At 50.0% G+C, this 20325-nt stretch overlaps 24 non-coding genes and 2 pseudogenes across 24 annotated transcripts; all 26 read left to right on the forward strand.

The window, feature by feature from the left end:
• The first annotated feature begins 1554 nt into the window (after positions 1-1554).
• Positions 1555-1783, forward strand: LOC127139420 (uncharacterized; annotated as a pseudogene).
• Positions 1784-2161: 378 nt separating this feature from the next.
• Positions 2162-2277, forward strand: LOC127139438 (U5 spliceosomal RNA). Its single transcript, XR_007809642.1, has one exon. It is a non-coding gene; the product is annotated as a U5 spliceosomal RNA (small nuclear RNA).
• Positions 2278-2453: 176 nt separating this feature from the next.
• On the forward strand, positions 2454-2644 carry LOC127139401 (U2 spliceosomal RNA). Its single transcript, XR_007809607.1, has one exon. It is a non-coding gene; the product is annotated as a U2 spliceosomal RNA (small nuclear RNA).
• A 564-nt stretch (positions 2645-3208) lies between these two features.
• On the forward strand, positions 3209-3372 carry LOC127139392 (U1 spliceosomal RNA). The gene has a single exon (XR_007809598.1). It is a non-coding gene; the product is annotated as a U1 spliceosomal RNA (small nuclear RNA).
• A 373-nt stretch (positions 3373-3745) lies between these two features.
• Positions 3746-3857, forward strand: LOC127139422 (U5 spliceosomal RNA). Its single transcript, XR_007809626.1, has one exon. It is a non-coding gene; the product is annotated as a U5 spliceosomal RNA (small nuclear RNA).
• Positions 3858-4038: 181 nt separating this feature from the next.
• Positions 4039-4229, forward strand: LOC127139402 (U2 spliceosomal RNA). The gene has a single exon (XR_007809608.1). It is a non-coding gene; the product is annotated as a U2 spliceosomal RNA (small nuclear RNA).
• Positions 4230-4791: 562 nt separating this feature from the next.
• On the forward strand, positions 4792-4955 carry LOC127139403 (U1 spliceosomal RNA). The gene has a single exon (XR_007809609.1). It is a non-coding gene; the product is annotated as a U1 spliceosomal RNA (small nuclear RNA).
• A 375-nt stretch (positions 4956-5330) lies between these two features.
• Positions 5331-5442, forward strand: LOC127139423 (U5 spliceosomal RNA). The gene has a single exon (XR_007809627.1). It is a non-coding gene; the product is annotated as a U5 spliceosomal RNA (small nuclear RNA).
• A 181-nt stretch (positions 5443-5623) lies between these two features.
• Positions 5624-5814, forward strand: LOC127139404 (U2 spliceosomal RNA). Its single transcript, XR_007809610.1, has one exon. It is a non-coding gene; the product is annotated as a U2 spliceosomal RNA (small nuclear RNA).
• A 562-nt stretch (positions 5815-6376) lies between these two features.
• LOC127139414 (U1 spliceosomal RNA) lies at positions 6377-6540 on the forward strand. The gene has a single exon (XR_007809620.1). It is a non-coding gene; the product is annotated as a U1 spliceosomal RNA (small nuclear RNA).
• Positions 6541-6909: 369 nt separating this feature from the next.
• Positions 6910-7021, forward strand: LOC127139424 (U5 spliceosomal RNA). Its single transcript, XR_007809628.1, has one exon. It is a non-coding gene; the product is annotated as a U5 spliceosomal RNA (small nuclear RNA).
• Positions 7022-7202: 181 nt separating this feature from the next.
• LOC127139408 (U2 spliceosomal RNA) lies at positions 7203-7393 on the forward strand. The gene has a single exon (XR_007809614.1). It is a non-coding gene; the product is annotated as a U2 spliceosomal RNA (small nuclear RNA).
• A 5489-nt stretch (positions 7394-12882) lies between these two features.
• On the forward strand, positions 12883-13099 carry LOC127139419 (uncharacterized; annotated as a pseudogene).
• A 384-nt stretch (positions 13100-13483) lies between these two features.
• Positions 13484-13596, forward strand: LOC127139437 (U5 spliceosomal RNA). The gene has a single exon (XR_007809641.1). It is a non-coding gene; the product is annotated as a U5 spliceosomal RNA (small nuclear RNA).
• A 181-nt stretch (positions 13597-13777) lies between these two features.
• Positions 13778-13969, forward strand: LOC127139410 (U2 spliceosomal RNA). Its single transcript, XR_007809616.1, has one exon. It is a non-coding gene; the product is annotated as a U2 spliceosomal RNA (small nuclear RNA).
• Positions 13970-14530: 561 nt separating this feature from the next.
• Positions 14531-14695, forward strand: LOC127139393 (U1 spliceosomal RNA). The gene has a single exon (XR_007809599.1). It is a non-coding gene; the product is annotated as a U1 spliceosomal RNA (small nuclear RNA).
• A 377-nt stretch (positions 14696-15072) lies between these two features.
• Positions 15073-15186, forward strand: LOC127139421 (U5 spliceosomal RNA). Its single transcript, XR_007809625.1, has one exon. It is a non-coding gene; the product is annotated as a U5 spliceosomal RNA (small nuclear RNA).
• A 181-nt stretch (positions 15187-15367) lies between these two features.
• LOC127139411 (U2 spliceosomal RNA) lies at positions 15368-15557 on the forward strand. The gene has a single exon (XR_007809617.1). It is a non-coding gene; the product is annotated as a U2 spliceosomal RNA (small nuclear RNA).
• A 565-nt stretch (positions 15558-16122) lies between these two features.
• Positions 16123-16285, forward strand: LOC127139396 (U1 spliceosomal RNA). Its single transcript, XR_007809602.1, has one exon. It is a non-coding gene; the product is annotated as a U1 spliceosomal RNA (small nuclear RNA).
• Positions 16286-16661: 376 nt separating this feature from the next.
• On the forward strand, positions 16662-16773 carry LOC127139426 (U5 spliceosomal RNA). The gene has a single exon (XR_007809630.1). It is a non-coding gene; the product is annotated as a U5 spliceosomal RNA (small nuclear RNA).
• Positions 16774-16954: 181 nt separating this feature from the next.
• LOC127139415 (U2 spliceosomal RNA) lies at positions 16955-17144 on the forward strand. The gene has a single exon (XR_007809621.1). It is a non-coding gene; the product is annotated as a U2 spliceosomal RNA (small nuclear RNA).
• A 562-nt stretch (positions 17145-17706) lies between these two features.
• LOC127139398 (U1 spliceosomal RNA) lies at positions 17707-17869 on the forward strand. Its single transcript, XR_007809604.1, has one exon. It is a non-coding gene; the product is annotated as a U1 spliceosomal RNA (small nuclear RNA).
• Positions 17870-18238: 369 nt separating this feature from the next.
• LOC127139427 (U5 spliceosomal RNA) lies at positions 18239-18350 on the forward strand. The gene has a single exon (XR_007809631.1). It is a non-coding gene; the product is annotated as a U5 spliceosomal RNA (small nuclear RNA).
• Positions 18351-18529: 179 nt separating this feature from the next.
• LOC127139418 (U2 spliceosomal RNA) lies at positions 18530-18713 on the forward strand. The gene has a single exon (XR_007809624.1). It is a non-coding gene; the product is annotated as a U2 spliceosomal RNA (small nuclear RNA).
• A 734-nt stretch (positions 18714-19447) lies between these two features.
• LOC127139428 (U5 spliceosomal RNA) lies at positions 19448-19559 on the forward strand. Its single transcript, XR_007809632.1, has one exon. It is a non-coding gene; the product is annotated as a U5 spliceosomal RNA (small nuclear RNA).
• A 181-nt stretch (positions 19560-19740) lies between these two features.
• On the forward strand, positions 19741-19934 carry LOC127139413 (U2 spliceosomal RNA). The gene has a single exon (XR_007809619.1). It is a non-coding gene; the product is annotated as a U2 spliceosomal RNA (small nuclear RNA).
• The last annotated feature ends 391 nt before the right edge of the window (positions 19935-20325 follow it).

Below are 20325 nucleotides of genomic sequence, written 5' to 3' on the forward strand. Positions count from 1 at the left end.
ATGGGCCATGGACGGCGACTGAAATGACAGGACTCCCCCTGACTGTGACACAGACTGACCAGAGAATACTGGGGGTCAAATTTGACAAGGAGGGGGAGGGAAAACAAATTGGCCAGACGTGGTAGGAAAAGTAAAGGCAAAGACTAGGATACTGGGGACTTAGAGGACTGACCATTGAAGGGAAGGTTTTAATCATCAAAGCAGTGATTTTACCCTTGCTTTTACTGATCAGTTCCGTTTTATCCCTCCTAGGAGAGTGCTTTTAGATCTTGACCGAGCCATCTTTTACTTTTTGTGGGGCTCCAAGTGGGAAAGACTGAGGAGAGACGTGATGAGGAGGCCAAAAGAAAAAGGGGGAAAAGGAGTACCTGACCTACACTTGTTTTTAGGAAGCCGATACGTCGCGCTATACGTGAAATATGCTACAGACCCATCCAGAAACCCTAAGACCACAGCAATGACACGATTCTGGATGGGTTCTTATCTCAAAAAGACTGAAGATTTTACCCACTGATCTTAAAGTACCTGTGTCCTTTAACCTGCCACCAGCCTATGCTTTTATTCAGAAGTTTTTAAAGCATTTTAACCTGGAGCAGGAGGAGCTGCAAGTTTTAGCCAATCACCGTGTGTTGATTTCTGTTGTGCAGGAGCAGGAACCAGTGAGTCCAGTGCGCGGGCTTCCATTAGGCCAGCCCTCAACAGTTTGGCGCAACGTCAACCACCCGCTCTTCCAAACAGACTCCGGGACCTGTCATGGATGGTGGCTCACGAGATCCTCCCGGTCAGGTCCGTCATGCACTCCCGGGGCATGTCGGCGCTCTCAACCTCGACCTGGTTGTGGTGCGCCTGAGTCGGTGAGGCATCTGCTCTGGGAGTGCAGCGCTGCCGTAGACCAGTGGGCAATGGCCGGCTCCTTACAATTCCCGTACTTGCCAGCAAGGGAGGTCCTTACAGCACAGCTGGTGCTCTATGGGGTGAGCCAGGAAGCAATCAAAAAAGACGACTTTGCCAAGCAGTGGCTCACCCTGGCCGCCATCAAAGACGCCATGTGGACCTCCAGAAACTTGCTGGTAAGGAAGCACATGCAGATGCCCCCCGTGGCTGTGATCCGGATGGCCGCAGCGACGGTCCAAGTGGCCGAAGCTGCAGGCGGCAGGCCTAGGACACAGCCACAAAGAAGAATCGCCTCTGTGCCCATTCGGACGAAGGAGCCGGAGCTACACGGGAAAAGGTCAAAGCAGCGGCGGCCTGGCTCTCCGGAGAGGAAGGTGGGAAGGAGCGAGAGGGCGGGGATCTCCTATGAGCACCAGGACAGGATCCTGAGAGACTTACTGTTGGAGGAGCGGAGTGAGTAACCCTGGGTAGGGACTCACCCTGCTCCTGCACAAGAGAACCTTTTAACAAATACACTCCCTTTTAAAATATTCCTTTACAACTTTGTTGTTTTTTTTTTTTAATCTGTAAAACCTCTTAAAAGTACTGTTTTCATTGTCTTAACTATGATTTTACAGATTATCCACAATTGTTGACAAGTTGTATTTTGATGTAGGGTGTATTTTTTTTTATGCAAAAGTTTCTATGGAAAATGGAAATGAGTATCAATAAAGAAAAAAAAAAAAAAAAAAAAAAAATCTGTTCTTATCAGTTTAATATCTGATACGTCCCTACCCGGGGACCATATATTAAATTGATTTTTGGATCAGGGAGCCGGAACGGGGGCTTGCTCCTTCCACTCCACGCATCGACCCGGTATTGCATTACCTCCAGGTACGGTGCACATTCTCTGGAAACGTGCAATGTAACTATAGAGTTTGTGGGGGGGGTTTTTTCCAGGGGAGTCCCTTGCTTTTCTCACATTCCTTTATCGATAGGGTACAAGTTGCTCAAAGCCCTGATGCAGTTACTGAGTCGTACGCTTAGTAGTGCACTCTTGATTTTTCCCTTCCCCGGAGGTTGATCAGGGTGTACCGTCTCTCTTTTGCAGCTGGAAAAGAAGGTAAAGTAAGCAGTTCCCTCTATAGAAGGGGATAACGTGTCAACAGACCTTTAGAGACGGGAGCATACACGGCTTATGCATTACTGTTTTTTGAAAAAAAACAGGCACATTCCAGTTTGTCTGGGCCGAGCTCCGACCGGTGAGAAAAGTCAATAAAACCAGCAAAGTTTGTGCACCGCGCAAACTAACGCACAAGTCTTTCGCCTTTTACTAAAGACTTCCGTGGAGAGGAACGCCAACGAGTTTAAGCTATTTTGGTAGGTTTGGCCGTAAGGCTGAGCCCTTTGAGTGTGTGAAAAGTCAAACGGCTGTCTCCGCTAAGAACCAGGGGTGCAAAGTGGGGAGACTGGTGGGGGTGCTAAGCAGCAGCCATTGTTAGGCTGGCTTGAAAACAGGGCACCGTGACAAGAGAGGATCGTGCCAAGAGCTTGGACGGAACACGAAACGCTTTGGACTCATCGCTTCTCGGCCTTTTGGCTAAGATCAAGTGTAGTATCTGTTCTTATCAGTTTAATATCTGATACGTCCCCTACCCGGGGACCATATATTAAATTGATTTTTGGATCAGGGAGCCGGAACGGGGGCTTGCTCCTTCCACTCCACGCATCGACCCGGTATTGCATTACCTCCAGGTACGGTGCACATTCTCTGGAAACGTGCAATGTAACTATAGAGTTTTGTGGGGGGTGTTTTTTCCAGGGGAGTCCCTTGCTTTTCTCACATTCCTTTATCGATAGGGTACAAGTTGCTCAAAGCCCTGATGCGGTTACTGAGTCGTACGCTTAGTGGTGCACTCTTGATTTTTCCCTTTCCCCGGAGGTTGATCAGGGTGTACCGTCTCTCTTTTGCAGCTGGAAAAGAAGGTAAAGTAAGCAGTTCTCTCTATATAAGGGGATAACGTGTCCAACAGACCTTTAGAGACGGGAGCATACACGGCTTATGCATTACTGTTTTTTTGAAAAAAAACAGGCACATTCCAGTTTGTCTGGGCCGAGCTCCGACCGGTGAGAAAAGTCAATAAAACCAGCAAAGTTTGTGCACCGCGCAACTTTGTCAAACTGCAGTATAGTGCTTGCAACGCCTCGGGGACAAGCCTCAGATGAGGGTCAGCTAATGCTGATGTCGCCGAACTCTGGCATTGTGCAGTGTGGCCACCATCAGCCAGGGTGCTGTGTCTGGAACCGACCCCACCGTCTCTGACAACTCCAACTCATACTTACCTGGCAGGGGAGATACCATGATCAAGAAGGTGGTTCACCCAGGGCGAGGCTCAGCCATTGCACTCCGGTTGCGCTGACCCCTGCGAATTCCCCAAATGTGGGAGTCTCGACTGCATAATTTCTGGTAGTGGGGGACTGCGTTCGCGCTCTCCCCTGACCGCTACGTCAAAGGAAAACAAGGTGTCCCGGGTAGCTTCTTTTACTCGTAAGCGTGAAAGCGTGCTGCCAACTATGCCAGTTTTACGACTGCAGAGTCGGTGCTGTTGTCGGGCCGTGACGATTGGTGGGCGTTTCTGTATGTTACAAGCACACATGCCCCAGCCCCCGCCCGCCCCCCAAAGGCGGGGCTTTCCGCCTAAGCCTAACCCTCCGCAAACCCCATTGGATAGCGCATGTGACAGTACGGGGCAGGGTAGCTGACGGGTGCGATCTGGGATTTGGAACGCGGCAGGCGCAAAGAGAGGCCTACCGTGACGGTGGTGGCTGGGACGACTGGGGTTCTCGGCTGCCCTCAAGGCGAAGGCCGTACTGACTCTGGTTTCTCTTCATAACGCACAAGTCTTTCGCCTTTTACTAAAGACTTCCGTGGAGAGGAACGCCAACGAGTTTAAGCTATTTTTGGTAGGTTTGGCCGTAAGGCTGAGCCCTTTGAGTGTGTGAAAAGTCAAACGGCTGTCTCCGCTAAGAACCAGGGGTGCAAAGTGGGGAGACTGGGTGGGGGTGCTAAGCAGCAGCCATTGTTAGGCTGGCTTGAAAACAGGGCACCGTGACAAGAGAGGATCGTGCCAAGAGCTTGGACGGAACACGAAACGCTTTGGACTCATCGCTTCTCGGCCTTTTGGCTAAGATCAAGTGTAGTATCTGTTCTTATCAGTTTAATATCTGATACGTCCCCTACCCGGGGACCATATATTAAATTGATTTTTGGATCAGGGAGCCGGAACGGGGGCTTGCTCCTTCCACTCCACGCATCGACCCGGTATTGCATTACCTCCAGGTACGGTGCACATTCTCTGGAAACGTGCAATGTAACTATAGAGTTTTGTGGGGGGTGTTTTTTCCAGGGGAGTCCCTTGCTTTTCTCACATTCCTTTATCGATAGGGTACAAGTTGCTCAAAGCCCTGATGCGGTTACTGAGTCGTACGCTTAGTGGTGCACTCTTGATTTTTCCCTTCCCCGGAGGTTGATCAGGGTGTACCGTCTCTCTTTTGCAGCTGGAAAAGAAGGTAAAGTAAGCAGTTCCCTCTATAGAAGGGGATAACGTGTCCAACAGACCTTTAGAGACGGGAGCATACACGGCTTATGCATTACTGTTTTTTGAAAAAAAACAGGCACATTCCAGTTTGTCTGGGCCGAGCTCCGACCGGTGAGAAAAGTCAATAAAACCAGCAAAGTTTGTGCACCGCGCAACTTTGTCAAACTGCAGTATAGTGCTTGCAACGCCTCGGGGACAAGCCTCAGATGAGGGTCAGCTAATGCTGATGTCGCCGAACTCTGGCATTGTGCAGTGTGGCCACCATCAGCCAGGGTGCTGTGTCTGGAACCGACCCCACCGTCTCTGACAACTCCAACTCATACTTACCTGGCAGGGGAGATACCATGATCAAGAAGGTGGTTCACCCAGGGCGAGGCTCAGCCATTGCACTCCGGTTGCGCTGACCCCTGCGAATTCCCCAAATGTGGGAGTCTCGACTGCATAATTTCTGGTAGTGGGGGACTGCGTTCGCGCTCTCCCCTGACCGCTACGTCAAAGGAAAACAAGGTGTCCCGGGTAGCTTCTTTTACTCGTAAGCGTGAAAGCGTGCTGCCAACTATGCCAGTTTTACGACTGCAGAGTCGGTGCTGTTGTCGGGCCGTGACGATTGGTGGGCGTTTCTGTATGTTACAAGCACACATGCCCCAGCCCCCGCCCCCGCCCCCCAAAGGCGGGGCTTTCCGCCTAAGCCTAACCCTCCGCAAACCCCATTGGATAGCGCATGTGACAGTACGGGGCAGGGTAGCTGACGGGTGCGATCTGGGATTTGGAACGCGGCAGGCGCAAAGAGAGGCCTACCGTGACGGTGGTGGCTGGGACGACTGGGGTTCTCGGCTGCCCTCAAGGCGAAGGCCGTACTGACTCTGGTTTCTCTTCATAACGCACAAGTCTTTCGCCTTTTACTAAAGACTTCCGTGGAGAGGAACGCCAACGAGTTTAAGCTATTTTTGGTAGGTTTGGCCGTAAGGCTGAGCCCTTTGAGTGTGTGAAAAGTCAAACGGCTGTCTCCGCTAAGAACCAGGGGTGCAAAGTGGGGAGACTGGGTGGGGGTGCTAAGCAGCAGCCATTGTTAGGCTGGCTTGAAAACAGGGCACCGTGACAAGAGAGGATCGTGCCAAGAGCTTGGACGGAACACGAAACGCTTTGGACTCATCGCTTCTCGGCCTTTTGGCTAAGATCAAGTGTAGTATCTGTTCTTATCAGTTTAATATCTGATACGTCCCCTACCCGGGGACCATATATTAAATTGATTTTTGGATCAGGGAGCCGGAACGGGGGCTTGCTCCTTCCACTCCACGCATCGACCCGGTATTGCATTACCTCCAGGTACGGTGCACATTCTCTGGAAACGTGCAATGTAACTATAGAGTTTTGTGGGGGGTGTTTTTTCCAGGGGAGTCCCTTGCTTTTCTCACATTCCTTTATCGATAGGGTACAAGTTGCTCAAAGCCCTGATGCGGTTACTGAGTCGTACGCTTAGTGGTGCACTCTTGATTTTTCCCTTCCCCGGAGGTTGATCAGGGTGTACCGTCTCTCTTTTGCAGCTGGAAAAGAAGGTAAAGTAAGCAGTTCCCTCTATATAAGGGGATAACGTGTCCAACAGACCTTTAGAGACGGGAGCATACACGGCTTATGCATTACTGTTTTTTGAAAAAAAACAGGCACATTCCAGTTTGTCTGGGCCGAGCTCCGACCGGTGAGAAAAGTCAATAAAACCAGCAAAGTTTGTGCACCGCGCAACTTTGTCAAACTGCAGTATAGTGCTTGCAACGCCTCGGGGACAAGCCTCAGATGAGGGTCAGCTAATGCTGATGTCGCCGAACTCTGGCATTGTGCAGTGTGGCCACCATCAGCCAGGGTGCTGTGTCTGGAACCGACCCCACCGTCTCTGACAACTCCAACTCATACTTACCTGGCAGGGGAGATACCATGATCAAGAAGGTGGTTCACCCAGGGCGAGGCTCAGCCATTGCACTCCGGTTGCGCTGACCCCTGCGAATTCCCCAAATGTGGGAGTCTCGACTGCATAATTTCTGGTAGTGGGGGACTGCGTTCGCGCTCTCCCCTGACCGCTACGTCAAAGGAAAACAAGGTGTCCCGGGTAGCTTCTTTTACTCGTAAGCGTGAAAGCGTGCTGCCAACTATGCCAGTTTTACGACTGCAGAGTCGGTGCTGTTGTCGGGCCGTGACGATTGGTGGGCGTTTCTGTATGTTACAAGCACACATGCCCCCGCCCCCGCCCCCCAAAGGCGGGGCTTTCCGCCTAAGCCTAACCCTCCGCAAACCCCATTGGATAGCGCATGTGACAGTACGGGGCAGGGTAGCTGACGGGTGCGATCTGGGATTTGGAACGCGGCAGGCGCAAAGAGAGGCCTACCGTGACGGTGGTGGCTGGGACGACTGGGGTTCTCGGCTGCCCTCAAGGCGAAGGCCGTACTGACTCTGGTTTCTCTTCATAACGCACAAGTCTTTCGCCTTTTACTAAAGACTTCCGTGGAGAGGAACGCCAACGAGTTTAAGCTATTTTTGGTAGGTTTGGCCGTAAGGCTGAGCCCTTTGAGTGTGTGAAAAGTCAAACGGCTGTCTCCGCTAAGAACCAGGGGTGCAAAGTGGGGAGACTGGGTGGGGGTGCTAAGCAGCAGCCATTGTTAGGCTGGCTTGAAAACAGGGCACCGTGACAAGAGAGGATCGTGCCAAGAGCTTGGACGGAACACGAAACGCTTTGGACTCATCGCTTCTCGGCCTTTTGGCTAAGATCAAGTGTAGTATCTGTTCTTATCAGTTTAATATCTGATACGTCCCCTACCCGGGGACCATATATTAAATTGATTTTTGGATCAGGGAGCCGGAACGGGGGCTTGCTCCTTCCACTCCACGCATCGACCCGGTATTGCATTACCTCCAGGTACGGTGCACGTTCTCTGGAAACGCTTCTCGGTCTTTTGGCTAAGACTGCGATCGCCTCCTGTTGGTGGTTAAAATACTTGTCTGTCGTGGCATCGGTTTTATCAGTGCTTGGGAGGATATTTCTAAATGTTCCTTGTTTAAAGCATTTCAATTTTCCAGTAATTGAAAATCTTTAACAAATAGGAATTCATTGGCTGAGAGAGCTATTTTACCTGTTCTCTGCAGGTTGTAACATCTTGACCAGGCCGATCAGGTAAGTACTCTTTGTCTCTTGTGTTATTTATTGTTTTTCATTATTCTTACTTGTCGGATTGATCTTTTACTGGTTTTATTGTTTTCAGCACTTTTTTAGCTTGTGGTGCCTCCATCATGTCGGCCACCCATGCCGGCATGCGGAGGCACCACAGCGTTCGTTTAAATTTTGTGGAGAGAGAGGGTAAACTCCTGGGGATGTCCAGACTGGACTTCTCCAGGAAGCTAGTCCAAAAAGCCTTGGGTTTCACACCAAATGATCTGAACTGTATACTGACCTTGCCTTTTGGTAAAGGCTTTGATGTGAGTTTCCGTTCAGCAGCTCTGCTAAGAGAGTTTTGGACACGTTTTGAAAATGTTAAACCCCAGTTTTCTGCCTTCAGTGTGGAGAAACTGACTGACAATGCCTTAAAAACGGTTATTGTCAGAATGTTCAATGAAACAGTGAATGCAGAGGACATTTGTTTGTGGCTGGGAAGATATTGCACTGTTAAAGGCCAGGCTACCAAAGTGAGAGATGAGGATGGCATTTGGAACTGCGCTTGGAGGGTCCCCATTCAACAATGGCAGGACCCCCAGGGCTTCCAAGGCCTAAAACATCTGCCATCCATGATAGTTCTGGGAGAAAACAGGGGCTACATCCATTACCAGGGTCAGCCCAAGCTCTGCCGCAAGTGTGGTGAGCACGGGCACCTGGCCGAAGCTTGTCAGCAGACTGTCTGTGGGAAATGCAGAGAAATTGGGCACACCTTTGAGGAGTGCACCAATGGCAGAAAATGCAATCTATGTGGAGAATCAAACCACCTCTTCAGAGATTGCCCCAAATCTTTTGCCAACAAAGTAAAGGCAGCAAAAGCAAGTGGGCAAAATGGTGGACCAGGCCAGGCAGTTAGAGAGCTAATTGAAGAGGCTGGGCCGGAAAATTCAAATCTCCCGCCAAATCCTGTGATTGGAGGAGTGGAATCAGATGAGGCGGGAGAAAGGGAGGGGCCTGCAACAGCCCCATCAACAGAGAGTTCTGGAGAGGATGGGGCAATGCAGGTAGAGGGCGGAGCTAGTTCAGATAATGAGGAAGGCCAATTGCAGACTGATAGCGAGGATGCCTCCCCCCCCAACGCCCAGCAAACAAAGAGGCTGGCATCAGAATTGTCCTCTGAGTCTCCTGTATTCTCAGAGAAGAGGGGAAGAGTTGGGACTCTCTCAGACAGTTCATCTGTGGAGGAGCCCAGAGTCTTCCCCTCCGATTCACCAAATGAGGTCTCATTTTTAACAATAGCTCTGCAATCAACCCCTAAGGACTCAAAACTAAATGCAAGGTTGCAGCCTAGACCAACCCCCAGAGTCCATCCGGGGACTGGAGCTAAACCCCCTTACTCTTCACCTGTAAGAGTGAAGGAAGAGCTCCATTCACAGCAGATTATCTGACTGCCATTTTATCTCTGAAATTCCTTGTATAGTCCTTTTAAAATTTCATACCTGTTGTTTTTAACCATACTCATGACTCTCACCTTCTCAACCGTCAATGTGAGAAGTGTGAAGTCGCGAGTTAGAGCCCAGAGTATTTTATCCTATCTTGTTTCCTTTAAGTCAGATGTGTTTTTAATACAGGAATGTGGCATTCCGTTTTTAAAACACTACAGACAGTGGGAGGAGTTGTGGCCATATACATCAATATGGAGTGGATCAAATTACAACAAAAATGATGGAGTGGCCATTTTAATCAAAAATCCTAAGGTTCTGGTGAAGGGCAGCACTGTGGTGAGAAATGGTCGGGCACTTTTAGCACACTTGACTTTTAGGAGAAGGGATTTTAATCTCTTAAATATTTATGGCTTTAATGACAGGAATGACAGGTATGACCTTTTAGAAGAACTGCAGTTCCACATGCTAGGTAGGGAACCTTTAGTTGTAGGGGGTGATTTTAATTGTATTTTAAGCAGGAAAGACAGGAAAAGAGGAGGGCAAGATTTTAAAGTTGATAAAGCATCACTTTTACTACAGGGCATATGCAGGGATTTTAAAATTCAGGACTGTTTTAAAACCATGCATCCTAGAGAGGAGGGCTTCACCTGGTTCAGTGGTGATGGCACCAGAGCCTCTCGCATAGACTATATTTTTACACGGGACTGCCCACCAACCGATGCTAGATTGACCCCTGTTTTCTTTTCCGATCACCTGATGCTTTCCTGCACCCTTTCGCTCTCTTCGGGTGTGACATCAGGAAGTGGTCTGTGGAAACTCAACTGCTCCCTTTTAGAAGACCAGGTTTTAGTCAACCAATACAGGGAGCAGTACAGAGAGTGGCAGACCCTTCAAGACTTTTACGACACATGCGCACACTGGTGGGAAATGGTGAAGGAAAAGACCCAGACTTTTTTTAGACAGGCAGGGAAGAGAAAAAAGAGTAGGGAAAATAGACGCATGATGGGACTGCAGAAACGACTACAACGCTATTTTAAACTACAACAATGCGGAATGGATTTTAGTGAGGAAATAAAACAAGTCAAAACAGAGATGTCGGTTTTAGCAGAAACCAAAAGTAAAGGTGTCATTTTAAGAAGCAGGGAACAAGAAATTGAAGAGGGGGAAAAGTGCACAAGGTATTTTTTTAAGAAAATCATAAATAAAAGGGGAACGGTTTGTAAACTAACAAAAGAAAATGGGTGCACAGTAGAAACAATAGAAGAAATTAAACAAGTTGTTGAAAACTACTATGAAAAATTGTACCAAAGGAAACCTATTGAAAAAGACACCATGACAGAAGTTTTAAACCTCATTACCGGGACAGTAGAAAGCAGCGTGCTTTTAACCCAAGATTTTACGATTTTAGAGTTAAATAAATGCATCACAGGTTTTAAGAAGGGGAAGTCCCCAGGACAAGATGGACTTCCCCTGGAATTTTATTTGACATTTTGGGACATTTTAGCACCTGATTTGCTTGCTGTTTTTATGGGTTTTGAACGACTAGACCGACTTCCTGACAGTTTTAGAATAGGGATAGTGACTCTCCTTCACAAGGCCAAAGATAAGACTGATTTGAAGAACTGGAGACCTATCACTCTTTTAAACTTTGACTGCAAACTTTTAGCCTCACGTATGTCTGGATTTTTAGAAGAGGTGATTCACCCAGATCAAGCCTGCGCCATTCCGGGGAGGAAGATCACCGACAGCCTCGTACTGATCCGAGACACCATCTGTTACGCGAGAGACAGAAACATCAGGCTAATAGTACTAAATTTAGATTTTGAAAAAGCCTTCGATCGGGTCTCGCACCAGTACCTCTTTCGGGTACTGCAAAAAATGGGATTTCCAGAAAGGTTTATAGCTTGGGTGGGATTGCTGTACCGGAGCATCACCAGCAGATTTGTTATTAACGGGCACCTGACAAAAGCAGTGGATATTAACTGCGGTGTTCGTCAGGGCTGTCCGTTATCTGCCCTCCTCTATGTCATCTGTATAGAACCTCTGGCGCAGATCTTGAGAAGGGACCAACGAATCAATGGGATCGGAATCCCAGGGAGCGGGGGACTTCAGACTAAATGCGTTTTATACATGGACGACGTGAACGTTTTATGCACCGACCTTTTATCTGTCAACAGGACGCTGGACTTGACTGACTGGTTTGGATGGGCCTCTGGGTCAAAACTCAACAGAGGCAAGACCCAAGCCCAACTTTATGGGCCATGGACGGCGACTGAAATGACAGGACTCCCCCTGACTGTGACACAGACTGACCAGAGAATACTGGGGGTCAAATTTGACAAGGAGGGGGGAGGGAAAACAAATTGGCCAGACGTGGTAGGAAAAGTAAGGCAAAGACTAGGATACTGGGGACTTAGAGGACTGACCATTGAAGGGAAGGTTTTAATCATCAAAGCAGTGATTTTACCCTTGCTTTTACTGATCAGTTCCGTTTTTATCCCTCCTAGGAGAGTGCTTTTAGATCTTGACCGAGCCATCTTTTACTTTTTGTGGGGCTCCAAGTGGGAAAGACTGAGGAGAGACGTGATGAGGAGGCCAAAAGAAAAAGGGGGAAAAGGAGTACCTGACCTACACTTGTTTTTAGGAAGCCGATACGTCGCGCTATACGTGAAATATGCTACAGACCCATCCAGAAACCCTAAGACCACAGCAATGACACGATTCTGGATGGGTTCTTATCTCAAAAGACTGAAGATTTTACCCACTGATCTTAAAGTACCTGTGTCCTTTAACCTGCCACCAGCCTATGCTTTTATTCAGAAGTTTTTAAAGCATTTTAACCTGGAGCAGGAGGAGCTGCAAGTTTTAGCCAATCACCGTGTGTTGATTTCTGTTGTGCAGGAGCAGGAACCAGTGAGTCCAGTGCGCGGGCTTCCATTAGGCCAGCCCTCAACAGTTTGGCGCAACGTCAACCACCCCGCTCTTCCAAACAGACTCCGGGACCTGTCATGGATGGTGGCTCACGAGATCCTCCCGGTCAGGTCCGTCATGCACTCCCGGGGCATGTCGGCGCTCTCAACCTCGACCTGGTTGTGGTGCGCCTGAGTCGGTGAGGCATCTGCTCTGGGAGTGCAGCGCTGCCGTAGACCAGTGGGCAATGGCCGGCTCCTTACAATTCCCGTACTTGCCAGCAAGGGAGGTCCTTACAGCACAGCTGGTGCTCTATGGGGTGAGCCAGGAAGCAATCAAAAAAGACGACTTTGCCAAGCAGTGGCTCACCCTGGCCGCCATCAAAGACGCCATGTGGACCTCCAGAAACTTGCTGGTAAGGAAGCACATGCAGATGCCCCCCGTGGCTGTGATCCGGATGGCCGCAGCGACGGTCCAAGTGGCCGAAGCTGCAGGCGGCAGGCCTAGGACACAGCCACAAAGAAGAATCGCCTCTGTGCCCATTCGGACGAAGGAGCCGGAGCTACACGGGAAAAGGTCAAAGCAGCGGCGGCCTGGCTCTCCGGGAGAGGAAGGTGGGAAGGAGCGAGAGGGCGGGGATCTCCTATGAGCACCAGGACAGGATCCTGAGAGACTTACTGTTTGGAGGAGCGGAGTGAGTAACCCTGGGTAGGGACTCACCCTGCTCCTGCACAAGAGAACCTTTTAACAAATACACTCCCTTTTAAAATATTCCTTTACAACTTTGTTGTTTTTTTTTTTTAATCTGTAAAACCTCTTAAAAGTACTGTTTTCATTGTCTTAACTATGATTTTACAGATTATCCACAATTGTTGACAAGTTGTATTTTGATGTAGGGTGTATTTTTTTTAATTATGCAAAAGTTTCTATGGAAAATGGAAATGAGTATCAATAAAGAGAAAAAAAAAAAAAAAAAAAAAAAATCTGTTCTTATCAGTTTAATATCTGATACGTCCCCTACCCGGGGACCATATATTAAATTGATTTTTGGATCAGGGAGCCGGAACGGGGGCTTGCTCCTTCCACTCCACGCATCGACCCGGTATTGCATTACCTCCAGGTACGGTGCACATTCTCTGGAAACGTGCAATGTAACTATAGAGTTTTGTGGGGGGTGTTTTTTCCAGGGGAGTCCCTTGCTTTTCTCACATTCCTTTATCGATAGGGTACAAGTTGCTCAAAGCCCTGATGCAGTTACTGAGTCGTACGCTTAGTAGGTGCACTCTTGATTTTTCCCTTCCCCGGAGGTTGATCAGGGTGTACCGTCTCTCTTTTGCAGCTGGAAAAGAAGGTAAAGTAAGCAGTTCCCTCTATAGAAGGGGATAACGTGTCCAACAGACCTTTAGAGACAGGGAGCATACACGGCTTATGCATTACTGTTTTTTTGAAAAAAAAACAGGCACATTCCAGTTTGTCTGGGCCGAGCTCCGACCGGTGAGAAAAGTCAATAAAACCAGCAAAGTTTGTGCACCGCGCAAACTAACGCACAAGTCTTTCGCCTTTTACTAAAGACTTCCGTGGAGAGGAACGCCAACGAGTTTAAGCTATTTTTGGTAGGTTTGGCCGTAAGGCTGAGCCCTTTGAGTGTGTGAAAAGTCAAACGGCTGTCTCCGCTAAGAACCAGGGGTGCAAAGTGGGGAGACTGGGTGGGGGTGCTAAGCAGCAGCCATTGTTAGGCTGGCTTGAAAACAGGGCACCGTGACAAGAGAGGATCGTGCCAAGAGCTTGGACGGAACACGAAACGCTTTGGACTCATCGCTTCTCGGCCTTTTGGCTAAGATCAAGTGTAGTATCTGTTCTTATCAGTTTAATATCTGATACGTCCCCTACCCGGGGGACCATATATTAAATTGATTTTTGGATCAGGGAGCCGGAACGGGGGCTTGCTCCTTCCACTCCACGCATCGACCCGGTATTGCATTACCTCCAGGTACGGTGCACATTCTCTGGAAACGTGCAATGTAACTATAGAGTTTTGTGGGGGTGTTTTTTCCAGGGGAGTCCCTTGCTTTTCTCACATTCCTTTATCGATAGGGTACAAGTTGCTCAAAGCCCTGATGCGGTTACTGAGTCGTACGCTTAGTGGTGCACTCTTGATTTTTCCCTTCCCCGGAGGTTGATCAGGGTGTACCGTCTCTCTTTTGCAGCTGGAAAAGAAGGTAAAGTAAGCAGTTCTCTCTATATAAGGGGATAACGTGTCCAACAGACCTTTAGAGACGGGAGCATACACGGCTTATGCATTACTGTTTTTTGAAAAAAAACAGGCACATTCCAGTTTGTCTGGGCCGAGCTCCGACCGGTGAGAAAAGTCAATAAAACCAGCAAAGTTTGTGCACCGCGCAACTTTGTCAAACTGCAGTATAGTGCTTGCAACGCCTCGGGGACAAGCCTCAGATGAGGGTCAGCTAATGCTGATGTCGCCGAACTCTGGCATTGTGCAGTGTGGCCACCATCAGCCAGGGTGCTGTGTCTGGAACCGACCCCACCGTCTCTGACAACTCCAACTCATACTTACCTGGCAGGGGAGATACCATGATCAAGAAGGTGGTTCACCCAGGGGCGAGGCTCAGCCATTGCACTCCGGTTGCGCTGACCCCTGCGAATTCCCCAAATGTGGGAGTCTCGACTGCATAATTTCTGGTAGTGGGGGACTGCGTTCGCGCTCTCCCCTGACCGCTACGTCAAAGGAAAACAAGGTGTCCCGGGTAGCTTCTTTTACTCGTAAGCGTGAAAGCGTGCTGCCAACTATGCCAGTTTTACGACTGCAGAGTCGGTGCTGTTGTCGGGCCGTGACGATTGGTGGGCGTTTCTGTATGTTACAAGCACACATGCCCCAGCCCCCGCCCCCGCCCCCCAAAGGCGGGGCTTTCCGCCTAAGCCTAACCCTCCGCAAACCCCATTGGATAGCGCATGTGACAGTACGGGGCAGGGTAGCTGACGGGTGCGATCTGGGATTTGGAACGCGGCAGGCGCAAAGAGAGGCCTACCGTGACGGTGGTGGCTGGGACGACTGGGGGTTCTCGGGCTGCCCTCAAGGCGAAGGCCGTACTGACTCTGGTTTCTCTTCATAACGCACAAGTCTTTCGCCTTTTACTAAAGACTTCCGTGGAGAGGAACGCCAACGGAGTTTTAAGCTATTTTTGGTAGGTTTGGCCGTAAGGCTGAGCCCTTTGAGTGTGTGAAAAGTCAAACGGCTGTCTCCGCTAAGAACCAGGGGTGCAAAGTGGGGAGACTGGGTGGGGGTGCTAAGCAGCAGCCATTGTTAGGCTGGCTTGAAAACAGGGCACCGTGACAAGAGAGGATCGTGCCAAGAGCTTGGACGGAACACGAAACGCTTTGGACTCATCGCTTCTCGGCCTTTTGGCTAAGATCAAGTGTAGTATCTGTTCTTATCAGTTTAATATCTGATACGTCCCTACCCGGGGACCATATATTAAATTGATTTTTGGATCAGGGAGCCGGAACGGGGGCTTGCTCCTTCCACTCCACGCATCGACCCGGTATTGCATTACCTCCAGGTACGGTGCACATTCTCTGGAAACGTGCAATGTAACTATAGAGTTTTGTGGGGGGTGTTTTTTCCAGGGGAGTCCCTTGCTTTTCTCACATTCCTTTATCGATAGGGTACAAGTTGCTCAAAGCCCTGATGCGGTTACTGAGTCGTACGCTTAGTGGTGCACTCTTGATTTTTCCCTTCCCCGGAGGTTGATCAGGGTGTACCGTCTCTCTTTTGCAGCTGGAAAAGAAGGTAAAGTAAGCAGTTCCTCTCTATATAAGGGGATAACGTGTCCAACAGACCTTTAGAGACGGGAGCATACACGGCTTATGCATTACTGTTTTTTGAAAAAAAAACAGGCACATTCCAGTTTGTCTGGGGCCGAGCTCCGACCGGTGAGAAAAGTCAATAAAACCAGCAAAGTTTGTGCACCGCGCAACTTTGTCAAACTGCAGTATAGTGCTTGCAACGCCTCGGGGACAAGCCTCAGATGAGGGTCAGCTAATGCTGATGTCGCCGAACTCTGGCATTGTGCAGTGTGGCCACCATCAGCCAGGGTGCTGTGTCTGGAACCGACCCCACCGTCTCTGACAACTCCAACTCATACTTACCTGGCAGGGGAGATACCATGATCAAGAAGGTGGTTCACCCAGGGCGAGGCTCAGCCATTGCACTCCGGTTGCGCTGACCCCTGCGAATTCCCCAAATGTGGGAGTCTCGACTGCATAATTTCTGGTAGTGGGGACTGCGTTCCGCGCTCTCCCCTGACCGCTACGTCAAAGGAAAACAAGGTGTCCCGGGTAGCTTCTTTTACTCGTAAGCGTGAAAGCGTGCTGCCAACTATGCCAGTTTTACGACTGCAGAGTCGGTGCTGTTGTCGGGCCCGTGACGATTGGTGGGCGTTTCTGTATGTTACAAGCACACATGCCCAGCCCCCGCCCCCGCCCCCCAAAGGCGGGGCTTTCCGCCTAAGCCTAACCCTCCGCAAACCCCATTGGATAGCGCATGTGACAGTACGGGGCAGGGTAGCTGACGGGTGCGATCTGGGATTTGGAACGCGGCAGGCGCAAAGAGAGGCCTACCGTGACGGTGGTGGCTGGGACGACTGGGGTTCTCGGCTGCCCTCAAGGCGAAGGCCGTACTGACTCTGGTTTCTCTTCATAACGCACAAGTCTTTCGCCTTTTACTAAAGACTTCCGTGGAGAGGAACGCCAACGAGTTTAAGCTATTTTTGGTAGGTTTGGCCGTAAGGCTGAGCCCTTTGAGTGTGTGAAAAGTCAAACGGCTGTCTCCGCTAAGAACCAGGGGTGCAAAGTGGGGAGACTGGGTGGGGGTGCTAAGCAGCAGCCATTGTTAGGCTGGCTTGAAAACAGGGCACCGTGACAAGAGAGGATCGTGCCAAGAGCTTGGACGGAACACGAAACGCTTTGGACTCATCGCTTCTCGCCTTTTGGCTAAGATCAAGTGTAGTATCTGTTCTTATCAGTTTAATATCTGATACGTCCCCTACCCGGGGACCATATATTAAATTGATTTTTGGATCAGGGAGCCGGAACGGGGGCTTGCTCCTTCCACTCCACGCATCGACCCGGTATTGCATTACCTCCAGGTACGGTGCACATTCTCTGGAAACGTGCAATGTAACTATAGAGTTTTGTGGGGGGGTTTTTTTCCAGGGGAGTCCCTTGCTTTTCTCACATTCCTTTATCGATAGGGTACAAGTTGCTCAAAGCCCTGATGCGGTTACTGAGTCGTACGCTTAGTGGTGCACTCTTGATTTTTCCCTTCCCCGGAGGTTGATCAGGGTGTACCGTCTCTCTTTTGCAGCTGGAAAAGAAGGTAAAGTAAGCAGTTCTCTCTATATAAGGGGATAACGTGTCCAACAGACCTTTAGAGACGGGAGCATACACGGCTTATGCATTACTGTTTTTTGAAAAAAAACAGGCACATTCCAGTTTGTCTGGGCCGAGCTCCGACCGGTGAGAAAAGTCAATAAAACCAGCAAAGTTTGTGCACCGCGCAACTTTGTCAAACTGCAGTATAGTGCTTGCAACGCCTCGGGGACAAGCCTCAGATGAGGGTCAGCTAATGCTGATGTCGCCGAACTCTGGCATTGTGCAGTGTGGCCACCATCAGCCAGGGTGCTGTGTCTGGAACCGACCCCACCGTCTCTGACAACTCCAACTCATACTTACCTGGCAGGGGAGATACCATGATCAAGAAGGTGGTTCACCCAGGGCGAGGCTCAGCCATTGCACTCCGGTTGCGCTGACCCTGCGAATTCCCCAAATGTGGGAGTCTCGACTGCATAATTTCTGGTAGTGGGGGACTGCGTTCGCGCTCTCCCTGACCGCTACGTCAAAGGAAAACAAGGTGTCCCGGGTAGCTTCTTTTACTCGTAAGCGTGAAAGCGTGCTGCCAACTATGCCAGTTTTACGACTGCAGAGTCGGTGCTGTTGTCGGGCGTGACGATTGGTGGGCGTTTCTGTATGTTACAAGCACACATGCCCCAGCCCCCGCCGCCCCCAAAGGCGGGGCTTTCCGCCTAAGCCTAACCCTCCGCAAACCCCATTGGATAGCGCATGTGACAGTACGGGGCAGGGTAGCTGACGGGTGCGATCTGGGATTTGGAACGCGGCAGGCGCAAAGAGAGGCCTACCGTGACGGTGGTGGCTGGGACGACTGGGGTTCTCGGCTGCCCTCAAGGCGAAGGCCGTACTGACTCTGGTTTCTCTTCATAACGCACAAGTCTTTCGCCTTTTACTAAAGACTTCCGTGGAGAGGAACGCCAACGAGTTTAAGCTATTTTTGGTAGGTTTGGCCGTAAGGCTGAGCCCTTTGAGTGTGTGAAAAGTCAAACGGCTGTCTCCGCTAAGAACAGGGGGCAAAGTGGGGAGACTGGGTGGGGGTGCTAAGCAGCAGCCATTGTTAGGCTGGCTTGAAAACAGGGCACCGTGACAAGAGAGGATCGTGCCAAGAGCTTGGACGGAACACGAAACGCTTTGGACTCATCGCTTCTCGGCCTTTTGGCTAAGATCAAGTGTAGTATCTGTTCTTATCAGTTTAATATCTGATACGTCCCCTACCGGGGACCATATATTAAATTGATTTTTGGATCAGGGAGCCGGAACGGGGGCTTGCTCCTTCCACTCACGCATCGACCCGGCATTACCTCCAGGTACGGTGCACATTCTCTGGAACGTGCAATGTAACTATAGAGTTTTGTGGGGGGTGTTTTTTCCAGGGGAGTCCCTTGCTTTTCTCACATTCCTTTATCGATAGGGTACAAGTTGCTCAAAGCCCTGATGCGGTTACTGAGTCGTACGCTTAGTGGTGCACTCTTGATTTTTCCCTTCCCCGGAGGTTGATCAGGGTGTACCGTCTCTCTTTTGCAGCTGGAAAAGAAGGTAAAGTAAGCAGTTCTCTCTATATAAGGGGATAACGTGTCCAACAGACCTTTAGAGACGGGAGCATACACGGCTTATGCATTACTGTTTTTTGAAAAAAACAGGCAGTTTCATTTGTGGGAACTGAATAAAGGGTGGGGGAAGCCAGCACTTTGCCACCTGTCAAAGGCAAGGTGTCCCGGGTAGCTTCTTTTACTCGTAAGCGTGAAAGCGTGCTGCCAACTATGCCAGTTTTACGACTGCAGAGTCGGTGCTGTTGTCGGGCCGTGACGATTGGTGGCGTTTCTGTATGTTACAAGCACACATGCCCCAGCCCCCCCCCCCCCCCCAAAGGCGGGGCTTTCCGCCTAAGCCTAACCCTCCGCAAACCCCATTGGATAGCGCATGTGACAGTACGGGGCAGGGTAGCTGACGGGTGCGATCTGGGATTTGGAACGCGGCAGGCGCAAAGAGAGGCCTACCGTGACGGTGGTGGCTGGGACGACTGGGGTTCTCGGCTGCCCTCAAGGCGAAGGCCGTACTGACTCTGGTTTCTCTTCATAACGCACAAGTCTTTCGCCTTTTACTAAAGACTTCCGTGGAGAGGAACGCCAACGAGTTTAAGCTATTTTTGGTAGGTTTGGCCGTAAGGCTGAGCCCTTTGAGTGTGTGAAAAGTCAAACGGCTGTCTCCGCTAAGAACCAGGGGTGCAAAGTGGGGAGACTGGGTGGGGGTGCTAAGCAGCAGCCATTGTTAGGCTGGCTTGAAAACAGGGCACCGTGACAAGAGAGGATCGTGCCAAGAGCTTGGACGGAACACGAAACGCTTTGGACTCATCGCTTCTCGGCCTTTTGGCTAAGATCAAGTGTAGTATCTGTTCTTATCAGTTTAATATCTGATACGTCCCCTACCCGGGGACCATATATTAAATTGATTTTTGGATCAGGGAGCCGGAACGGGGGCTTGCTCCTTCCACTCCACGCATCGACCCGGGTATTGCATTACCTCCCAGGGTACGGTGCACCATTCTCTGGAAACGTGCCAATGTAACTATAGAGTTTTTGTGGGGGGTGTTTTTTCCAGGGGAGTCCCTTGCTTTTCTCACATTCCTTTATCGATAGGGTACAAGTTGCTCAAAGCCCTGATGCGGTTACTGAGTCGTACGCTTAGTGGTGCACTCTTGATTTTTCCCTTCCCCGGAGGTTGATCAGGGTGTACCGTCTCTCCTTTTGCAGCTGGAAAGAAGGTAAAGTAAGCAGTTCCTCTCTATATGAAGGGGATAACGTGTCCAACAGACCTTTAGAGACGGGAGCATACACGGCTTATGCATTACTGTTTTTTGAAAAAAAACAGGCACATTCCAGTTTGTCTGGGCCGAGCTCCGACCGGTGAGAAAAGTCAATAAAACCAGCAAAGTTTG

This window comes from Lates calcarifer, unplaced genomic scaffold, assembly GCF_001640805.2.
Source record: "Lates calcarifer isolate ASB-BC8 unplaced genomic scaffold, TLL_Latcal_v3 _unitig_1485_quiver_2860, whole genome shotgun sequence".
Taxonomy (NCBI): domain Eukaryota; kingdom Metazoa; phylum Chordata; class Actinopteri; family Centropomidae; genus Lates; species Lates calcarifer.